We start from the raw sequence: 22,771 nt of genomic DNA on the forward strand, positions 1-22,771 counted from the left end.
AAGGCCGCTGGGAGCTGAGTCTCCCGCCATCTCAGGGCTGATGGCTGTTTGGGTCCTTGAATGGCTGCGCCCTGCCCCCTCCCTCCGGCCTCAGAGATGTGTGCTTTATTAAATAACGGTGCTAAGACTTTACTAAACCTGGAGCAACCATGAACACGACCGCAAGTCTCCATTCGCGGCTTTGCTTCTCTGACACAGAAAACCACCCACAAAGAAACAGAGGCACTGCGGCCTTGAGCGCAGTGGAGACAAGCTGCTATGTGCAGACACTTCACGTGTGTTACCTCAAAATATCTTACAAAGGTTGCAGTTAAGGTTCTGAATATACACACAGCATACAGTTTACATAACCCACATCGTATCTGCTGCAACTTGTTGAATATAAAATTCTCCAGTTTTTGGAAAATACTTCCAGCCCACGACATGTAAACGTTACCTATTTAGGAAAATAAATTGCTTTATTAAAACCCTAAAAAATACACGAAGAAATGCGCACGCGCTAAACACAGCAATTCGGCAGGAGCGATGGGGAGGGGGGCTTCTCGGGGACAGTCAGTGGAGGTGTCACCAGAGGCAGCCCGGGTTCTTCTCCTTGGGGGCTGAGTGTCCCTGACCCGGAGCCTCCAGGAAGCGTGGTGGGAACCTCCTGGAGGCCAGGTCTGCCCTCTCACCCCCGCAGCTGCTCCGAGGTAAGGCTCACAGAACGTCCACGGAAAAAGGTGCCCAGGATCAGGGACACTCTGACTCGTCAGGTGAGGGCCCAGCCCTGAGATAAGGGCTCGCGGGCAAGGCCTGGAGTAGCCCCCGTCCCCCACATGCACGGATACCGGCTTCCCGGGGGAAGCAGACAGACAGCAAACAGCAGCACAAGCCCAAGCCAAGTGGACAGACAGACACCCTCGACTGGTCACTTTCACACGGCAGTTAGGAATCTGAATTATATATATTTTAAACTGTAACATAAACTCTATTTTCAAATATTTCACTGCATATCCAAATGTCAGGTTTTTTTTTTTTTTTTTTGCACCAGGCATGCTCCACAGCATGAGACTCGTTTTTGGTGTCTGTGTGATGAGGTTTACCTGTCTCTGTTTTAATTCTGAAATGGCATTCTTTCTACATTGAAACTGGTCGCAGAGCCTGTGTGTTTTCTAATTTTCTGTGATGGGTGCTTGTTCTGAAGGCGAAAACGAAGGTTCCTTCAGGACCTCGTACGTGGTGAAGGGACTCCCAGATGCGAGAGCAAACTGGATTTGGGGTTGCGTCCCCACTCTCACGGGGGATTGAAATGCCTCCTCTCTGTTCTTGCGTTTGAAGAGGACTGTCCCCATCTCACCAGACGACCTCTACAGTAAGAAATACGGCCTGGCCGCTGTGATGGGAAACATTAAAGCTATGTCTCTACACAGAACACAAACTTGTGGTTGCTGGGGAGAGGGGGGTGGGAAGGGACAGACTGGGAGTTTGAGATTTGTAGACACTGACAGGCACATGCAGAACAGATAAACAGGATGACACTGAAGAGCACGGGGAACTGTATTCAATATCTTGTGGCAGCTCACAGTGAAAAAGAATGTGACAATGAACATACGCATGTTCGTGTATGACTGAAAACTTGTGCTCTGCACTGGAATTTGACACAAGATTGTAAACTGACTACAACTCAACAAGATAAAATTTTTAAAAATGCAAAAAGAAAAGAAAAGAAAAGATATGTCTTTACTCAGAGGGCTTTGAGAGTCTGTTCTGATGTCGCTGGTGGGAGAGTTTAACCATCACTGCCAGAGCCTGGATTCAGAGCAGACTCAGACCCCGGACTGAACAGGCCTGCGGGAACGCTATCACTCACACCAAAAATACAGGAGCCTCCGCCAGGCCAAGAACATTCTATTACTTCTGAGAAAGCCACAGAATCGAAGAAACTACACACCGTTTACAGGAAAGAAGTTCTGTCATTGCATTTACAAAAATTCCCAGGTAAACAGAGCTTCAGAAAGTCGCCCGTTTGTGGAGATGACGTGTCTTGAATTTGAACCACCTGGGACTGAAAACCCTTTGGGCCATTTCGTCTTTCTCCTGCCAGTCAGTCTTCTGGGACCAACAGGGGGAAGCCTTAGTGCTGATGGGTCGCCAGGCGCAGGCTCCCCCGAGAGTAAACAGGAAGAGACCCGGCTTTGCAGGAAACCCAGCGCTGAGCGCAGGGCAGGCCTCCTGCTGGAGACAGACTGGCTCTGGATCAAAGTTTAAAAAAAAAAGATGTTTATCTGACATAAACTCCAACCCTTCCAAACTCATTTTTATTTTTATTCATAGTTAAATAGCCTGGATGTTAGTTTAATTTTTAAAGTAATAAAAAGACCATTATTTTCTGATTTATGATTCTGGCAAGTGGTCCAATCTGAAGCATTCCAAATCCATTATTTATATAAAATGGTATTATTTGGCTTTTTTTTTATTTGAGACCAAGGAAATGTATCTTGGTTTTAAGGAACCCTTGGCTTGGTTTGGCAAAATGATGAAATAAATAATAAACATCTGTGAGGAAAAATAAAAACAAAAACAAAAATAAAAGATGAGGTGACTGGTGTCCCAGTCCCTCAGCTCAAGTTCATTCCACTCACGGCTTCTCAGAGCTGGAATGAAGCAGAGGTCTGACCCTGCTCTATTTACTCCTCTGAGCGAGTGCAGGACCTGGGGCGGGAAGACCGGGCCGTCCACGCTTGGCTGTCCCCCTGCCGTGTGTTCTGACCAAGTCACCTCCCTGGGGAGAAACAGAAAGCAGCAGACGCACGGTGCTGCGAGGAGGGACAGCCGCAGTGGGCGCGCTGTGAGGTGCAGAGCCCCTGCTGTTGTGGTCGTAGCTCTTTCTGTCCCGGCTGAACTACAGAGCAAAACCAGGACCGGCCATCGCTGTGGATCACGCTGAATTTTCCAAATGAGGGAGCGCTGGATGTCTGGATGCTGGGAGCTGTGAGCAGGGAAGCTTCATGTCGGTGCCTCGTGGATTTAGAATGAGAGCCTTTGGCAGCTTGGTTTAGGACAGGAGAAAACACATGTTTAACGAGAACCACCGGTAACGCGCCCGCGTCACCTGCTGGTGAGGCAGGACCATCGCGGTCTTTCTCGTGTCGGGACAAGGCAGACGGCAGGGGCCGGACCATTCGCCTTGCCAGGGTTTTAAACACAGATGTTCGGGATACCTCGGAGGTGAAGGGACGGGCTGTTATGAATTTAATCGCCGTCGCATGTGTGGAAACATGGTGCCACACAACGGCGCTGACCGAGACGGGGTGGAAGGGGACCAGGGGGCCGCTGGCCTCCCAGAGGGTCTGCGGGTCTTCACTCCTGCTCAGACCGTGCACCCTTGGAGCAAACACGCGAGGAGGCCACGTCGCTAAGCTTCATCTCGCTGAACGGCGAGCCCGAGATCTAACCCGACGGCTCCGCTCCAAAGGTCAGAATCGTTAAGACCCGGAGCTCAGAGGAAGCGTAAAGGCACGCACGCTCAAACCTGGCAAGTGCGAGTGAGGAGTCTGCTGCTCACGTTAGAGCACCAGAGCCCCGCTGTGCTGCCCGCGAGCAGGGAGCCAGTCCTCTTCCTTGAGTGAGTGATCACGGGAATCCAGGAGTGAGGGGGCGGGAGGGTGGGCGATGGGTCTCACCTGTGCAAGAAGAATTTACCTGACCGTCATCTGCGTTCAAAAATAAAGCTTGCGAGAGTGTTTATCTGAGTGGACCCGGGCAGGTCTGCAGCATTTCCCAGCAGGAGATGGGGGTCTGGGGGGCGGTGTCCGGGGGCTGTGCGTGGCTTTCGGGTCAGAGCGGAACGTGTCTGACCCGAAAGAGCCCAGGTGGCGTTTCCCCTTCACCCAGGTGTACAGGGAGGGAAAGGGACGCCCCAGGGTTGCTGTAAAGTATACACAAGACGGACCGCGGAAAACCCGTCTCTCACCTGCTCTTTCCAGCTGAAAACCTCTCCGGATGTCTGACCTCTCAGCAGTGCCAGGGCGGCCCGGCCCGGACTCTGGAGAGCAGCTCGCAGAACAGGGCCCAGACGCCCTCCGAGCTGCACATCCTGCTCCCTGGAGAGGGCTGCTGTGCGGGGGTGGGTCCCCAAACGCGTCGCCGGGCCAGCCCTGAGGCCCCACCTGGGTCCATCGGCCCGGCAGTCTGTTTCGTCAAGCCTCGTGGGTCACCCGGGGCTGTGGGGTTTGCTGACGCGAGCGGCAGGACGCAGACTGGTGAGGGCGAGGGTGCCGACCCGATGCCAGTGCAGCTGCGGAGGAGGAAGGGGGTCCCGTTTGGACGGTGCGCGCTTCACGAAGGGCAGAGCTCCCTTATCAGGAAGCCCGGGCCACCTGTTGTGGGGGTCACACAGCCCGCGAGGAGCTTCAACCCCCAGGACCTTAAAGCGGCACCCGGAAAGACGCCTGAGCACAAAACTGGGAAGTGCGACAGCAGATGGTAAACAGGAGGCTCTGCAAAGTGTCAAAGCGCCTGGAGATGAGTTTCTCCGGCTGAGTGGTGCTGCTTGCGCCTCCCCGAGCCGGCCGCGCCGAGCGAGTCCACGTGAAGAGGCTGCAGGCCGGCGACCCCCGCGGACAGGCCCTTGCGTGCCGGTGGCTGAGAGCAGCTGAGGTCCGTGTTCTCCCCGCTCCGCTGACGTTTCCATCAGGCAACGGGTCACTGTGGTAACTGCGGGGGAGGAGAATACAAACAAGTAAATGTTTACTGCGCTTCGGGTTTTACCTCCCCTGGACGCCGTCCTAAGAGGGCTCGGATGCTGCCCTCCCTGGGGAGGGAGCTGCCTCTCTGCCGCCGCCGCCCAGCGCTTTGCTGCTCGTGTCCGGAGGACAAAGTTTATGCGAACAAAGGCGTGTCTGTGGCCCAGGCACGAAGTCTGAGCTCCCAGCAACGAAGCCCATGCCGAGCAGACTTTATGAGGAAGACAGCAAACTTTGCTAAGGCTTAACGTTTGTCTTACGAACCAGAAAACACGATTTTAAGCATTTAAACAATCTTTTTTTTAAATCGAGAGCTGTGAAGACTCATTTCACCGTGGGACAAGCTCATTATGAAGTGTGAGTGTCACTTCGATGTAAATTCACATCCGCGGTCAGTGGCTCGGGTGCAGCATTACAAAACCTCCCGAGAAAACGCAGGACAGACCTCAGGACGTCGAGGCTGGATTGCACCTTCTGAAGGCGTGGGCGCATCCTTAAAGAGGACGTGTTGACTACGAGTCCGGTAGTGGCCCTGCTGCTGGCAGGTGGAGACGCGCTGAACTGAGACCGTCATTAGAAACAGCCACACGTGCAACTTCAAATTTTTCTAGCAGCCACATGTGGATGAAAAATGTTGCCTGTCGCATCAGTAAACAAACGGTGCTGTGTCCATCAAGCCAACAGCCACTCCCGCCACCCCCAACGGTGCCCCCGGGGGACTCAGTGTGGGCGAGAACTGGACGCTGGCCCCAGGGAGCTCAGGTGCACGAACCGAACGCAGCACCAGCCTTTTACATTTGAAGATGTTGACATTGAAACGGTAGCCACTTGCCGGCGCCAGTCCCACTGCCAGCGCTCGGTGGTCACCACCTGTGGCCAGAGGCTGTTGAATGGGACAACGCAGGGTTAGAGCAAGAGGATTTGGAGGGAAAGAACCATTTAGGAGGTTGCCTCGTGACCACAGAAGTAGCGACAGAGCTTGAACTGGGCAAACTGGAGAAGGAGAAGGGTCAGCACGAGACGGACCTCTGAGACCACTCAGGAGGCAGAATCAGCCCGGGGAGAGGGACGGCGGTGTGGGGGCGGACGTGGGGGCTGGCGGGGCAGGAACACCGCCTTCTCCCAGCGAGGGCTGTGCCTCCAGGAGCGGCTGGGAGACGGGAGGACGGTGTTTGCTGGACAGGAATGAAGTGGACGGTCCCGGCCCAATCCTTCCCCGCAGGACTGGCCCCCCAGAGGCGTGGGAGGAGCTCAGAGTTTCAGCATGTGGTGCTCAGAACGCGCCAGGCTCTTTCAGTCTTTGCTAAAGGAAGCCTGCCTTCCGAGGGGCAGGTCTGCTCTGGCACACGGAGAAGATTCGAGTTTCGAACCCAGGAATCCGGAACAGACCCTGACCCGGGGTCCTCTGACCTGAGCGCCCCCTCTGCTGAGGAAGCACCTGGGGAGGAAGTGGCCAGCGCCCGAGGGCCACCTCCCGACCCACAGCCTCGTCCCATGTTTGCCTTCACGTCTGCAGGGTCACCTGCCAGTGGCCGTAGGCATGTGAACAAAATCATGTAAGCAACCCGCTGCCGGGCAGCGCAGCCACCAGCCTCACACAGGCCGCCAACAAATGACAGCCGTGTGAATGGCAGGTCTCAGATGCACTGAGGGCGGCTCTGGAAAGTCCACGTGGTGGGGAGAGGACAGCTCAGTGGTGGAGCGTGTGCTTCGCACGCACCAGGTCCTGGGCTCCTTCCCCAGTGCCTCCAATAGACAAATAAACACAACTAATTACCACTCCCCGACCCAAATAAAAACAAAACAAAAATGTAAAAAACAAAAAACAGATGTGGGATTACTTTTGCAAGTGTAAAGGCTCTAAGAAGTGCAAGTTGTCATTAACTGGTACAGGAGGTCAGGGGTGCCTTTTGGGGGCTACGCAACAGAGAAACTCAGTTTTGAGTTTGGATTTTACAATGTCGCGTCCGCGGAATGGGAACTATCACCCTATGGAAAGAGTTTTCCTGTCAATTGTACTTTAATGAAATGGTAAAAATTAAAGATCTTTGAACCTCACAAGGAAAAGTTTCTTCAGATTTTTAGACACGGAGGTGAATCTCTGTCCTCTGTATGTGCTGCTGTTAGTAAGACACCGGGTGTGATTATCCGCAAACTCCCCGCTGAAGCTCCGAGCCGAGACGGACTACACTTCTAACCGACGGGGCCTCGCAGGAGTGAACACCCCGCTGGAGACACTGTGGACCAAGCTAACACAACAAAGCGCCACTTGTCCCCGAGGCCCCACAACTCTGCAAGACCAAGGACTCAGGAAAGCTTAGAAGTTCACGGGAAAGGCCTCAGGCCTTTGGCTGAGTGTGAGCTGGGAGAGTCGAGGATAATTAGACCGTCGCTGCCCTGAGAGGGCTGAATGCCCCGGGCCAGAGGCCGCGTCTGTGAGCGACGCCTGCGCCCGGTGAGGAGCCACGTGCCGGGACACGGGGTCCGGGGAGAGGCGTGTCGGGCAGGCGGCGTCGCTGTTCCCCGCTGTCCCAGAGCGGCTGCTGTCTGGGTCCCCACGTGGCAGAGGGCGAGGCAGGAAGGGACCACTGTCAGGGGCTTCCAGGCCAGTAGGGGGGGGGCACGCTGCCTGCTAAACACAGCTGACGACTGTGGAGTGAGCAGGGCGCGTACCGGGACCCTCCCCCACCCAGCAAAACCGGGAGCCCACCCCCCGCTGGTGGGAGCCTGGCCTTCCGCCCCGCCTGGCAGCTGGGGCGCAGTGGCCCACTTTTCCAGCTGGAGAAGCTTCAGATGAAGCCACTGAAAGACAGAACTGAGCAAGTAAGAGCTGAGTTTCATAACATGACAGCAGAAACGTCTCAATTTCAACAGAAAAAGCGTGGTCGCTCCAGGAACAAAGAACAACCTGGATGAAAAAGTAAACCAACAGGTGCTAGAAGGTAAGATGCTGGAGGTGCCGAGTCCCTCTGACAAGGTCTGAGGCAGCCACCCTGACAGCGCTCGCTCGCAGGGCGACCGAATGTGCAGGAGACCAAGGGGCAGACAGGGACCCAGCAGAGGAGGCGCGTTACAGCGCTGAAGGCCCGCCTTGCGCAGGGGAGCCTCAGGTCAGCAGCCAAACGCCCCCCGAGACCAAAGGCCAGCGTAAACCTGGAGCAAGCAGAAGAGGGGGGAAAGTAATATAAAAGCAGGAGTGAAGGAAATTAAACACAGAAAACGTATGAAAAATCAGTGAGACAAAAACAGCAGTAACGCTGAGAAGCTTCCAGCAGGTTTCATAAACAGGGGAGAAAGCACAATGCTGCGGCCAGGAATGAAACAAAAAATTATTGCAGACGTCAAAAAACAACAAAGAAATGCTGCAAACGTCCCCATGGACACAGTTTAGACAACTTCCATAAAATGGACCAGTTCCCCAAAAAGAACAAAGGACCTCAGCTCCCCGAATGTGGAACAGCCCTGTCAAGCTAAGGAAGTCGAATTTATAATATTAACCCTCCCCAAAGGCAAGTCTCCAGGCCCAAATGCTTTCGGTGGAGAATTCTGTGAACCACTGAGGAATAACTGATCTCAGCGGCACACGACGCCTTCCTGGCGTTGGAAGGGGCGGGGACTCTTCCCGCCGCGTCCTGTGAACCTGCATCCCCGATGCTAAAACCAGACAAGGTAACACAAAACCGAAAACTACAGATCAGTGTCACTTGTAAATCGGATGCAGGCATTCATAGCACAGTGTTGGCAGTAAAATCCAGTGATAGACGCAAAGAATCACACAGTGTGACTTAATGGGGCTTATCCCGCGGAGGCAAGGCTGGTGTCTGAGTACCGCTGTGGTTCACCCCAGTGAGACCAAAACGGAGTTCCACGAGGAAATCAGTTGAGGTGGGAAAAAATCAGTTGTCCAAGATTCTGCCCTCGTTCGTGAAACATCTCCCAGAAATGTAAGAATAGACAGAACCCCCTCAACTTGGGCAAGAACATGAACAGAAAATCGACAGCAAGCATCGTGCTCGGTGGGGACGGATTTCCCTCCTAAGATCAAGAAGAGGGCGTCTCTGTCATTATTTCATTGCTCTTATTCGAGGTATTACTGGAAGTTCTGGCAAGAAAAATTAATTAAACACGTAGATTGGAAAAGAAGTGAAATGACCCCAGTTTGCAGACGCCTTCATTGTCCGTGTAGAAAATCCCTAAGGAGTCTAAAAAAAACACAAAAAAAGCAAAAATCCCCCCAAAACTCCTAGAACTAATACACAAATTCAGGAAGTACACAGGAAACACGTTAACCCCCAAAAAAGTCACTAGTATTTCTATAAACCAGCAATGAACATGTGAACATCAACATTTTCAATGCAATACATTTAAAGATTGATGAAAAAATGAAATACTTATGTGTAAGTCTAACAAAATGTTTAGGATTTGTGTCCTGAAAACCTCAAAGCTTATGGGAGAAATTAAAAAAAAAAATCAAAATAAATGGAGAGCCAGCCCTGATCAGAGGATGATGCAGTAAAGATGCCAATTCTTCCCAAACTGATAAACAAATTTATTGCAAACCCAATCAAAATTCGACAAGATTTTTCGTAGATGTAGACTAGATTGTTTTAAATGTATATGGAAAGGCAAAGGAATGAAAATCACTAAAACTTCTTTGAGAAAGAGGAATAAAGTGCAAGGAATTCATCTATGTGGATTGAGCATCGTGTAGCCGCCGTGGTCAGGGCTGGGTGCTACTGTCAGATGGAGACACACGGATCAGCAGAGCAGCACAGAGGATCCAGGAGACCCAGGGAAGGACTCCCACCTGGTTTTGCCACAAAGGATGGTACAATTGGACTCCAACAAATGAAGTAATTGGGCATCCAGACTCCCCCCCCAAAAAGAACTTTGACCTAAATTTCATACTTTATACAAAGATTAATTCAAAACAGATCATAGATTAAACGTACAGTATGCGACTGTAGGCTCTGGGGGAAAATCTCCAGGACCGCAGGCTAAGTAGAATTCGTAGACCAGATAACAAAAGTACAATCTATAAAAGGAAAAAACATGGCAAATCGGAGTAGAACAAAATTAAAATTTTTGCTCTGCTAAAACCCTGTTGAGAGGGTGGGAATAAAATCCACAGACTGGGAGAAACTGTTTGGAAACGACATATCCAGCAGAGAGCTCGTGTCTGGAGCTTACAAAACACTTTCAAAGCTCAGCAGTAAGGAACAACCCTGTGAGGAACAGGGCCGAGGCATGGAGAGGCCCTTCAGACGGCAAGTGAGCACATTTACCGGTGTGCGGCGCTCCTCCAGCCATGCACACGTCTCAGGACGGCTCGGACGAAAAACAGCGACCACACCAAGCGCCAGCAAGCACGTGGTGGAGCCGAGTCACTCGCACATCGTGGGCAGAATGTAAATGGTGCAGCCACGGTGGAAAAAGAGTTTGGCAATTTCTTTAGAAACAACGCAGGGAACTGCCACACGACTCACCAAAGGCACTCCTGGCGTTTGTCCCAGAGACATAAAGGCGCACGTTCACGCAGAAACCCATGCATGAACACGCACAGAACTTTCACTCCATAAGGCCAAAAGCCGGAAGCAAGCCAGGTACCCCACGCTGGGTGAACCCTTCTGCAAACCAGGGTCCGCCTTTGCCGCAGAGAGCAGTCCACAACGAGAACTCGATGCTCACGGATGGAACCACACGATGAGTCTCTAGAGAATTAACTGACTGAAGAAAAAGCCCATCCCAGGCGGTGACGTGCCGTATGATTCCACTCACATGAGATTTGATTGCACTTCGAATGACAGAACTGTAGACATGGGAAGCAGGTGACTGGTCTCCTGAGAGCTGGGAGGTGTGAAGGAAGTGTGTGAGGTTATAAGAGGGCCTCCTGCGGGACCCTTGGGATGACAGGGAGCCCTGCGTCTTGACTGTGCTGGGGTTAGTATCCTGGCTGACAGACTCTGCTGTAGTTTTGCAAGACGTGACTATCGGGGGAACTGGATAAACAGTGCAGAGATCTCTTTGCATTGTTTCTTACACGTTCCTGTGAATCTATAATTATCTCAAAATAAAAATCCTAATTTAATTTTAAAAAATTCTAGTAGTTTCTACCAGAATATAATCTATTTAGCAAGCTTACATATCCATTAGATACCTAAAAATCAGTGGTTTAAATTTTTACCTTTAAATTGGTTACACCTGATGATATTTTTAAAGGTAGTGAAAATACAAAATACTGCCACTGCCACCCCACCACTGGTAGTCAGCTTCATCACCACTACCATCGTTATCACCGTCACCACTACCACCAGCATCACCATCACCACCACCACATCATCATCATCACCATCATCATCCCAATCACTGTCATCACCATTGCTACCATTATCACCATCACCACCACCATCATCACCATTATCACCACCATCATCTCCATTATCACCATCACCACCATCATCACCACCACCATCATCTCCATTATCACCATCACTATTGTCAAAGGCAACTGCTAATTAGCCAAAAGCATTAAATATCCAAGTGACAGAATTGTCTGAAGTTGGGCTGGACATTTCTGATAAAAAATAAATTTCTTTACGTGGAAATATTTAGGCAGAGATTAAGAAACTGTCTTTCAGGCAAGTGTTTGAGGATATACATCCATACATGTAAACCCTGAAGCAGACACTCTGTCTGCATCCAGGGTTGCTTGATTATACAAGAGCAGTTATTAAGCCAAATGTTTGGTAAAGTGCAAAACAGGAAGCCTGAGAGAACGTGAGCAGAACATTCTGTCTGCTCAAGTGCACACACCTCTAGTGAGCGAGTGCCCCAGCCCCAGCCACCCTGCTGGGACACCCAGTGACGGGCAGATGGGAGCACCAAAGCTGGCAAGGGGTTGTCACTGCCATGCAGGCAATCCGGGGAAGAGAGTACAGTGAACCCCGGGGCTGCCCCGGGCGCATCTGTGCTTAGCAGTGCGTGCAGGCTGACAAGGAGGACGGGCTGTCATGACTTCATCAGGGAGGCTGGACAGTACCCAGCCACCACCTCTCCATTCTCATTGCCAGCAGTGGTCGGTATCAAGCTGAGTATTTCAAAATAAGGCACAGGGGTCTACGCCTTTCAGTGAATAAAAGCAGGTTTTGCAGAAGTACTTATGACCACTAACCTCAACATTACTCTGGATTTTTTTCCTTCTAGAAATGTAACGTGTCCCCTCTCCTTGAGTGCAGGCTGGGCATGGGGACCTCTTCCCAAAGACCACAGCTTTGAGAGGGAGAAGGAGAGCGATTTGCAGGAGAGAAACACTACCTGAGCCAGGCGGTCAGGGTCACGGATCCGCAGGCACAGGTCATGGAGATGAGTGACACTGAAGGGGACTTTGCCCTCTGTCACCTTCATGCTCAGCTTCATCAGGGAAAAACCAGCTAAACCCCAGTGTGGGAATATTCTGCAGAAGTCCTGACCAGACCTCCTCAAAACTGTCAAACGCACAAAATACAAGGGAAGTCCAGGAAGCTGCTCCTGCCCGGAGGAGCCTAAAGAGATGCAGGGAGTGCCTGGGACGAGAGGGCACAGGCAAGGGAATCGGGGAAAACCGCGGAGATCCGAACCAACTGCAGACTGTGGTTCATACTGATGTGGCGACACTTGTCCTTGGACTGCGTCACGTGCACCACCTTAATGCAGCTGTTGGCAGCAGGGGAAGGGGGCGTAGAGCACATGGGACGCATCTGTGCTCCCCTGCGATTTCTGTATAAATCTAAAATTATCCTAAAAATAAATTTCGTTTAAAAAATTTAGTCTGAACGCCAGTGGTCAGTGTCCTAGGACAAGGGGGTGGGTGATGCTTCAGCTAATTATCCTGCACTTTTCACTTTTTGGGGACAAACGTTCTGCAGTTTACTTTTCCATGTGCAAACACATCATTTGCCCACCCCACTGAGAAATCCTTGCTGTTCTAATTTGTATGAGAGAATTCAGTGCATCTACATGGAAGAATTTTACCTACGCGTCCATTTCTTTGTAGCGTAAGATAAAGTTGGGATGCACTGAATGAAATGCAGGAAATACAGGTGGGAAGGGTGTTTAAATATAACTTTTTTCCCCCAAATATGACTGCATATACAGCGCGTCAGGCGTTGTGCCCAGGTTTGGGTGTCTGCCAATCTGCCTGCGGGGCCCTCAAGGGCAGGCAGAGTGCCTCGGGCACTGGAGGCCGCGTCCCTGACAGTCGCAGCTCACACGACGCTGCTTTTCCCTTGAGAGCCCAGGCAGGTCGCCTAAGCCTCAGAGGCACAGGAAGAGAAGCTCAAACTCCTCTGCTCGCTGCTTTTGCAAAACCCAACCCGCTTGGCTAGAGTCAGGGAATTTTTTCCAGTTCCCAGATTTCCACTTCAGTTTAAAGGAATAACGGTAACAGACAGTCATGTATACACAACTTACTCACTCACACTCACATACAACACTTGCAGCAAAACCAGGAGGAGAGAGCAGGGTTCGGACTCAGATGCCGCGGCGTGCACACGCGTGGGCGCACGCGCACACACACACAGCATTATTTACTGGACAAACGGACGAGATGCATGGTGGGGGCTGGGACTCAGGAAGGCAGAAATTAGCCATTTTAACTATGATAAGCACATTGCTCTCTGTTTGGCCAAAGATGTACCCAAATGACCACTAAGAGCGCAGTCACGCTTTGCTGGGCACGTGCTGTATCTGTATTAAATTTCCTTTACCCTAAAGAAAGGAAACCATGGCTTGTTTCCAAGTGATGCCCTGTCTGGCCCCCCGTCCGCCGAGCGGGAACGAAGCCCGCACAGCCCTGTCTGAGCGTGCGCCCCGACCCGTGGAAACAGCCTGCAGTGATTCCCTGCGGAAGTTAGAGGAGGCTGTGAACGTGATCTTTGATTGACTGCATATGTAACCTCCGGATAGTCCATTTTTCCCTCTGCAAATAATGCCCGGCAGCGGAGCGAGTTTTGAGGGTGTCCAAGAAGCTATATGTCCTCAACGATTCTGTCTCCTGATGAGAGAAGCAGCGACAAGAGCTGATTGAGGGAAAACACGATGTTCCTTTTGGACGGCCCAGCAGACGGTTCTCCTGAGCGTGCGTTTCATTGTCACTGTTACTGCTAGTCCGTCACCACCCTGCTTCTTCTGGCTAAGCTGGAGGCCACGTCCCCCCTACTTCTGAGTCGACCCGCTGGAGCAAACACGCCTGTTTCGAGCGCCACGTGGTGGGCCTGCTTCAGAGGGGTTCGCATTATTAACCGTGTTTGCACACCACTGGTATCAGTCTTGGTTTCCTGTAAAATTAAGGTTTTACCCTCTCCTTTGCAGGAGCTTCTCAGAGAACAACTCCAGTTTGCCTCTGCTACCTCATTACCCAGCCCTCACCCTGCAGGCAGGCTGGGGTTGTTTTCCATTTTCTGTAAAGACATTTGAGTCTCTTGCAAGCAAGAGAGAGGGGCTGACTCCAGGGCGTCTGTGGTCAAATCGCTTGTTCCTTCCTCTCTATTAATTCATCACAAGTTGTTTCTAGTTCATTCGAGGCATGTGGAATTGTTGAATGGTCATTATGTGTTCTATTTGAGAAAAGCAGTGACCAGGAATTAAGTGTCTCTGGTTCCCAGTGACCTTGGGTTCAGTCTCCGCTTGCCTCTTTCACTCGTGCTGAAGAGCTGCATAAACCACGGGACGTGGGAAATCTGCAGACGTCCACACGGGGCATCACTCTGGGCTAGTCCACTCTCACGTCTTCCCGTTCACCTTCCTGAAGCCTTCTTCCCACTCTTTGTCTGCACCCTTTGCTGGGCGTTCCTAGTGTAAGGGGGAAGGGACGAGAGTGGTTCCCAGGTCCCCCAACAGGGATGAGTCCTCACGCGGAAGCGGCTGGGGGAGGACGGAGTCCCATAGGACCTGTGGGGTGCTGCGGCCTGCTAATGGGATGGCAACGTGCGGGAAGGCCAGAGGCGCCCTCGGGGAGCTGACGGAGCCCGAGAGCTCCCAGCGGGGTCCTGTGTCCTCCAGCAATGGGGCTGCTGAACGGAAGGGGTGAAGCCAGGGCTCAGGTGGGCGAGTGAAGCCCGAGTTCGGGGAAGACACAGAGTAACCCTCAGTGAAGGCCTGGTTGGCTCTTGCCGTGGGTTTCCAGATGGATACGTGATCTGACAATTAACAGAGGGTGAAAATCCTAGAAAATGAAAGCATCTCAAAAAATGAAAAACTGTGGGTTTTCAAAACCGATAATTCAAGATTTCTGCAATTGCAAACAAGGAAGAATGTATATAGAAGAGAGAAGTGAGCAGGTATTTGGTATTTCTTAGAAAAAAGTGTCCTGAGCTCTAAGCTGGGGCTTCACTAAGGTAACCATGTGGGCTTAGAGATGATCCCACTCCCCGTGTGTATTTGGGGCTGCTTCACCCCCCCCCCCCAGAGGCAGGTCAGTTTAGAGAGCTAGAAGCCCCGGGTTCAGGACTTGCTCATTCCAGTGGATGCAGACGGCAAGTGGTCTGTTACTTATCTGCTTTAAACAGTGATGTATTAACAGAAAATTTGAGTTCCAGTAAGGCCAGCAGGTCAGAGAATGTGCCACTCACAGTTCCTAGGGCGAGGGACCACCACGTCGGGTGGAGGGCACACAGGACAGCACCAGGCTCAGCAGGGGGAGACGGAGGGGGAAAGGTGGGCAGGACCCTTTCCTGTGTCTTCTGCCAGAAGAAGGGTGAGCAGGCTGCTGATTGGCTTGTTTGAATGATCTCAGTGGCCCTGGGGCAGGGGGGTTGCCCCTGGCTGTCTGGTACCTGCCCGGGGGTGGTGAGAACAGGAGGATGGTGACCCTGTCCCTCCGGGGTCAGCAAGGTCCCGAGATGTCAAAGCATCAGAAACACAGAAAATAGAAGACCTGGTTAGTTTCCCTCTGCCCTGACTCAGCCCCCTGCAGAAACAGAGACCCCGAGGACTGGGGCATCGCATGAGTGCAGTCAGCTCCGATCCCCACAGTCCCCCAGGCGACCCTCTCCTCACCCCACATGCAGATTGGGATTTGTTCGTAAAGCCCTCAGCTGGTTTAACCTTTTCCAGCACGTGTGTAGCACAGGAACACACACACACACACACACACACACACACACACACACACAGATTCTGCCCCACAAGCTTCTGAATTAAGACTCATCCAACCACGTCTTGGCCACATATCCTGTAAATCTTGTCAGACCAAGAACTTTGGAATCTGATACCTACCAGGTTTCAGCCAGAAGTTCCATTTTAACATCTTGTTACACTTATTTGAGGGTCGTTTTTTGCTTCCTCGTAAAACACCGAGAATGATGTTTGGCCCAAGTTGCTGGGTCTGTGAGGACCGAGCGGGCTGCGCTGTCCCTTGGTAACACTGCTGTTAGTGCTATTAAGATTACTGCTATTTGTCGAGGGGCTCTGGATGAGCCAGCGCACATCTGCAGGGCTCAGAGCTCCTGGCACAGCGCCAGTCAGTGCAGCGGCTACAGGGAAGAAAGCCCCGTTTGCAAGGCTGTATCTTAAAGATTAGATCTGTGGGTCTCCCCCTCCCCCTCAGGTGACGCGATTTTCCTTGGAGGTAACCCATCCGTCACAAATGTCTCTGCGTCTTTGAAGTGTCTATTTTTCTGTTTTTGACTATATTTGCCTTGCTTTAAGAGAACATATGCTCAGGAAGGAAAACCTACACTTTATGCAACTAAGAAAAAAAATGTGTTTCTAGAGTTTCACTTTCCAAGTCGATAATATTGATGCCAGTTCTTTACAGGTTTTGACACACTGCTCATCACGATTAGCTTTGTCATTACTGTTTATTAATTTGTATTCAACAGGAGAATCCCCGCACATCCAGAAATAAGCACGCTCTTCCTGGAGACCACAGCTAAGCACAGGCTGGCGGTGGAAGGCAGGCACTGGTTCTCGGTGTCGCTTGACTGGTGAGCAGCTCGGGGACACAGTGCCCGCCCCGCGGAGCCGTCGTGCACCAGCTCGCCCTGTCCACTTTGTCGGGGTGTGTGGCTGAGCCCCCCTCGGGGGTCTCTGTGACTTGTGGAACCTACACACCGGCTGCCCGAGCGGCTGACTCCAGGCACAGCACCGGGCAGAAGAGTGGATTCCTGGGAACCCTTGGGAAGCAAGGAAGGCCCAGCAGAAATGACACTTGATTACGTGTTAGAAGCCAAAGATGCGTGTGCGAGTTGAACCCAAGAACGGAATGAGCTAGCTGTGCCTGGAGGACTGGACAGCCGGCCAGTTCCAGCACCTCGGTCCGAGTCCTGGGCAGAACCCGGCAGAACCGTGCCACGCCTCGCTCCGCTCCTGCCGGTCTGTGGGAGACGCTGGGCGGCCGGGCCAGGATTTCCACTAGATGCAGTGGCAAAGTGGGCTGTATTTGCAGGCGCGGGCTCCCCGCGCGGGTGGTTCCAGCTTGTCCAGGCCGTGGCGGACGTCAGGTGGGGCTGGCGAGAGGCGCGCGCTGTCCCCGGTGTCTGCGGAGCTCGCGGGCGGGGGAGATCTGCTCTCTGACTCTGAGTGCCTTCAGAGGATCCGTTTTTAAGACGTGGCAAAAAAAGATTTAGTATCTCATGAGAATAACTCCTGAACAACTGAATTTTCCAAACACAGGCTGATACACGGGCCCTGATCGCTCGTCGTCACCGGCGGGGCGGGGTGGGGGGCGGGGGGCAATTTGTGCAGAAACAATGAATGCCATTTCGAAAAGTGAAGGAAGAGAAACTAGACAGGCCGACCTACGAACTCAAGGGCTTTTCAGTCCTCGGCTCCTAAACTCGGCGAGTGACATCCTACATAAACGTGCTGTGTCTCTGCCAGCGACCACGAAGACCCGGGGGCCCGGCGGCCCCTCTACTCGCGGCTCGCGGATGGAGAGGGCGAGCGGGCCGCAGGTTCCCGGGGCCGGGCGCGCACGCTCGGCCGGTGAAGCACCCCCGCCCGCACTTGCCCCTCAGGAACTGGGGCGCCGAGGCCAACCCGCGCGAGGGGAGGCTGGGGCCCCGTGGGAAGGCGCTCGCCGCTGCGAGTCACCTTTTCTTTTCTAGAACTCTCGTAAAAGCGCTGGGTTCACTTAACGTCTGAAAACGGTCCAGCCTTTCAGCAGAGCGCTCCGTGGGCTGGGCTGGCTTCCCGCAGCCAGAAGGGATCCCAAAGCAGCGTCCAGCGCAGGGGGCTTCTAGTTCGCTCCAAGCACCCCTTCTGGAGGGGGTCCCCCAGAGGCCCGTAAGGTGGCGCCCCCGGGGCCGAAGGGGCGGGGCCCGCAGGCGCCCTCCCGCCGCTCAGAGCAGCTCCGGCACACCTGCGCGCACCTGCGTGCGCGTGCATTCATTGCTCTGCAGATGTCCACCAAGTGCATCTCCGTCCTGGGCCCAGAGGAACAGCGAGTGAATGAGAGCGAGGTCCTCGCTTCCCTCGGGGGCTCGCAGCGCGGGGGGGTGACTGCAGGCGTGGCCAGTGCTGTGAGGCCGAGACGCGGGGACTGAGCAACCATTGAGCAGCCGGCTCCTCCGCCGTGGACAGGGACGGACACACGTCCACCCACAGTTCGGTCTGCGCTCTCTCTCTGTATCTATCATCTACCTGTCTACCTCGCTATAGTCCGTCTATCTGTCTCTCTCTCTCTGCATCTTTCTACACCGTCTGAGAAGATACTGCTCTGGCCTCACATCTTTTCTCCCCGTGTGTGGCCCTGTTTCTGTCCAGAAGAAACCCACTCTAAACAGAGACACAAATAGATTAAAAGTAAGTGTATGGAGAAAAATGCACCAGTTAACACTAACCAAAGGAAAGCAGGAGTAGCTTTACCAGTTTCTGACAAAGTGAGGAAAGTTACCAGGGATTGAAAAGGGTGTCTGCCATGGTAAAGGGGGCAATTTTCCGAAATCGCTAAAGTGCATGGACCTAACGATATGGTGTCAAAGTACCTGGGCGAAAACTGACAGAACCACCAAGAGAAGCGGACGGGCCACCATCACAGCTGGAGGCTGCAGGACCCTGTAAAATGGAAATGTGAAGACAACGCTGTAAACTGACTACATGCTAGTGAAAAAGACATATTTAGAACTGAAACTTAAAAAACAAAAAAAGATGAAGCAGACAGAAAACCAGTGAGAACAGAGCTGAACTCAACACCACATCAATCACCTGGATAAGACTGACATCTGCAGACAGAATTCGTATTTCTCTCGAGGTCACCTGGAGCAGCCACCGAGACAGACAGCATTCTGGGCCATGAAGCGTCTTGACAGAGCTCAGAGAACAGAGAGTCTGCGACGTCTGCCCTCAGACCGCCTCCGACTTCCCTGCTTCTTTGCGTGACAAGTGGTTTTGGACTGAAATACGCATATTTGGGGCATTATGTTCTGAGACTTACGATGACTATTTTAAAGGAAAGAGAAAGACGTGTAAAATAAATGAAAAGAGGAGGAACTGCAGCAAAAATGTTGATTTATGAAATAGGGTACAATGCGAATTCCACAACTGAAAACCAGTATCTGAGGCTAAGGACTCATGAGTTTATGAGTTGAACAGAAGACTGGCTGCAGATAAATGGAGGGGTGGTAACGTAGACATCACACTGACAGAAAACACGCAAACAGAAATACGTATATACAGAGAGAAGGGATTAAGAAAAGAATCACACAGCAGAATAGAATTATGTAGACCACAGTCAAGAGGGGTAACATTCCTGTGATCGATGAAGACTACAGGGAGAATGAGATACAATTAATAGTTTTAAAAACTGGCGAAGAATTCCCCCAACCTGATGACACGTTTGAGAAGCTTAATGTGCCCAAACAAGATACAGGAAAGAAGTGTACACCAAAGTCAAATTATTGAAAAGAAAAGCAAGAGAAAAGGGGTAAAGTAACTGGAGGGGGAAAAAAAGGACACATTATTTTAAAATGTATAACAATCAACCTTAAGCTGACTTCTCAGAACAGTGGGACAGGAAACACGTGGGTAAGTACCAACGAAGACTTAACTGGGCAGCACGAATATGGCGTTCCAGAAGTTTACACCGGCACTAGTTGACTCTGGTGCCAACGTAAGGCAAAACTGGGGACGAGGTCAAGGACTGGCAGAAGTCTGAGGTTCTAGGAGGACCAGAAAGCGGTCACCGTTTCTGCATCACGCACACCTAAGATGACAGCACAGGGTGACGGCGAGGGCACGACTGCAGCAGCAGCCAAATTCAGCGCAAAAGCTCCACATACGGCCCCAAACAAAACCCCAGCAGACACGTTTTTACTAGAAACCCTCATCCTGATTCTAAAAGCGCACACCAAAAATAAAGGCGAAATTTTCGAGGGAATACTGAGTGGAAGAGTGGGCGTGCCGTTCACACCCACTGCAGTTCTGCAGTGACGAAGACAGCGCGGCACCACAGCGAGTGCGGACACCGACCAAGGAGGGTCTGTGTCACATTGCAACGCAGAATTAAAAGCCCACGCTGGAGACCTAATTGAGTAGAGTTAAAACTGTGGAAAATTCGGTCAGCAGGTGGTGACGACATTTCTGAAAACCTCTGCTCAACCTCAAGGGTGAGAACAGACGTTAAAATACAAGTGAATTTAACACATGGTTGACAGAACAAAAAAAGACGGGAAGTGTAAGCAGAAACCCTGAGAAAGAATGAAAAGAAAAATGCTGAAAATAATGAAACATCGAACAGAAATGAAGAATGTCTCTATTGGTCTCATCAACAGCTCATGTGCAGCTAAGGAAGGGACGAGCGAGCTTGCAGATCTGTTAATAGAAATTTCCAAAATCGAGAGTCAAAGGGGAAAGAACGAGGAACAAGGAGCAGAGAGGGCAACGTGTGAGGCAGGTTCCAAAGGTGTGGTGTGTGCCTCCTGGGAGTGTCAGAGGGAGGAAAGAGGGAGCAATGGGGGGAAATGAAGTGATGCTGGCTGAGGAGTTTTTCAAATAATGGCACACAAAACCACAGACCCAGGGAGCGCGGAAGATACCAGGCAGGAAAGACATCCACAGGCACAGCCTTTTCACTGGCATAATCGGATTCAAACTTCAGAAACACACGAGTCAAAGTCTTAATAGAAGCTTTCAAGTATTTTGACTCTAGTAAAATGAAAATATAAGTGATCAAAACGTGTGGGATAGAGTAAAAGCCGTGCTCAGAGGGGAACTTACAGCACTGAATGCATGTATAGAAAAGAAAAAAGATCTCGGAGCAAACCCGTGGTCTGCGAGGTACTCAAAAGTGAAACGACACAAATAGTTATTTTAGTTTCTGTCAAAAATGTCTTAGAATCACAAAAACCACCCAGTAGTTGCCAGAAGAAGAAATCATGCATGTAAAACATTTTCTGTGTATTAAGACAGAACAGATTACCCTAGTTTCATTGTCATTTTAATAAAATGAAAAATAATTTCATTTTCATGAGGAATTAAAGAGAAACAAGCAGAACCAAGGACAGAATGAAGCAAGGGAGCTACTCAGAAAAATAAATGCCAGTAGCAAGGCAAGGTTCACACCCCAGCAGACTTGTGTTCCTATTCCCCAGAGTAGTGAAATCATAAACGTAGAGAAACCGAGCACCTGGGACTGATCTCACATGAACCCAGGTAAGACCCTGGGCTTGGGCCGGCTGCCTTCGGCACCACGCGAGGGAAGGAGGGCAGAGAGCGGCTTATTTCTGGGTGGGGTTGGAAGCCCAGGTTTCCTCCTTGCCTTCTTCCAGCTTCCCTGAGATACACTTGAGCTGCAGCTCTGCAGAAGCCCGAGGTTTGCAGAGCAATGACTCAACTTACACACGCCATGAGACAGTCGCCACAATACATGCCGCAAACACTGTCATCTCACGTACACACCACATTAAAGAAACAGATTTAGGACTGGTTTTCGCATGTGATGAAAACTCCTCGGACCTGCCTAACCTGCATTCACCATGTGCAGCAGTGTCGTCTTCTTCGAGCTGCACGTGACATTCGCCCAGGACTTACTTACCTTGTAATGGGAATTTGTCCGTCCTGGCCGCCTTCACCCAGTTCTCCCTGCCCGTACCACACATCTGGTCTCTCTTTCAGTTTGTTTGTTTCTGAAGTATAACTGGCCGACACGATGTTTGTTCCTGGTCCACAACATGGTGACTCAGTTTTTCTAAACATTTCAGAATGATCACCCTGATAAGTCTGCCGTCCTCTGTCTCCACACAGAGATTTACCGACTGTCTTCCCCGAGCTGTACGCTTCATCCCTGTGACTCACGTACTTTGTAACTGGAAGTTCGAACCTCCGAAACTCTCTCACCTACTTCTCTCCTCCCCTGCCCCTGCCCCCGGCAGCCACCTGTTTGTTCTCTGTATCTAGGACTCTGTTTCTGTTTGGTTATGTTTGCTTGCTTTGTATTTTGGATTCCGCCTACAAGTGAAACCATACAGTATTTGCCTTTCCCTGACTAATGTCACTTAGCGTAATGCCCTCTACAGCCGTCCGTGTTGTCGCAAATGGCAAGATCTCATTCTGTTTCATGACTCAGTAACGTTTCATTATATACAGTTATATATTCCAAATACATCTATAATTATCTTTACTGGATGTATATAATAGTCTTTATCCAGTCATTTACAAATGGACATTTAGGTTGCTTCCATGTCTTGGCTTCTATACAGAAATCTTTTTGAACTAATGCTTTTACTTTGTGTTGGTGAATGTCCAGAAGGGGAACCCTAGACTGTATGGTAGTTCTGTTTTTAATTTTGAGGGGAATCACCATACTGTTTTCCATAGTGACTATATCCATTTACGTTCCCACCAACAGAGCACGAGGGTTCCCTTTTCTGCACGTCCTCGCCAACACTTGTTGCTTGTCTTTTTGATAATAGCCATTCTGACAGGTGTGCGGTGGCATCTCATTGTGGACTTGATTGCACTTCCCTGATGATGAGTGATGCCTGTTGGCCATCTGCGTGTCTTCTTTGGAAAATTGTCTGTTTAAGGCCTCTGCCCATTTTTTTATTGAAGAATGTCTGATTTTCAGTACT

The 22,771-nt window shown here is 51.2% G+C and overlaps 1 long non-coding RNA gene across 1 annotated transcript; it reads right to left on the minus strand.

Annotated features, from left to right (window-relative positions):
• Window positions 1-1,932: 1,932 nt before the first annotated feature.
• LOC116662587 lies at window positions 1,933-22,041 on the minus strand. Its single transcript, XR_004318571.1, has 3 exons — window positions 21,736-22,041; window positions 3,953-4,695; window positions 1,933-3,662 (listed from the first exon to the last, which is right to left on the minus strand). It is a non-coding gene; the product is annotated as an uncharacterized LOC116662587 (long non-coding RNA).
• Between the last annotated feature and the right edge of the window lie 730 nt (window positions 22,042-22,771).

The sequence above is a fragment of the Camelus ferus genome, unplaced genomic scaffold (assembly GCF_009834535.1).
Source record: "Camelus ferus isolate YT-003-E unplaced genomic scaffold, BCGSAC_Cfer_1.0 contig385, whole genome shotgun sequence".
Taxonomy (NCBI): domain Eukaryota; kingdom Metazoa; phylum Chordata; class Mammalia; order Artiodactyla; family Camelidae; genus Camelus; species Camelus ferus.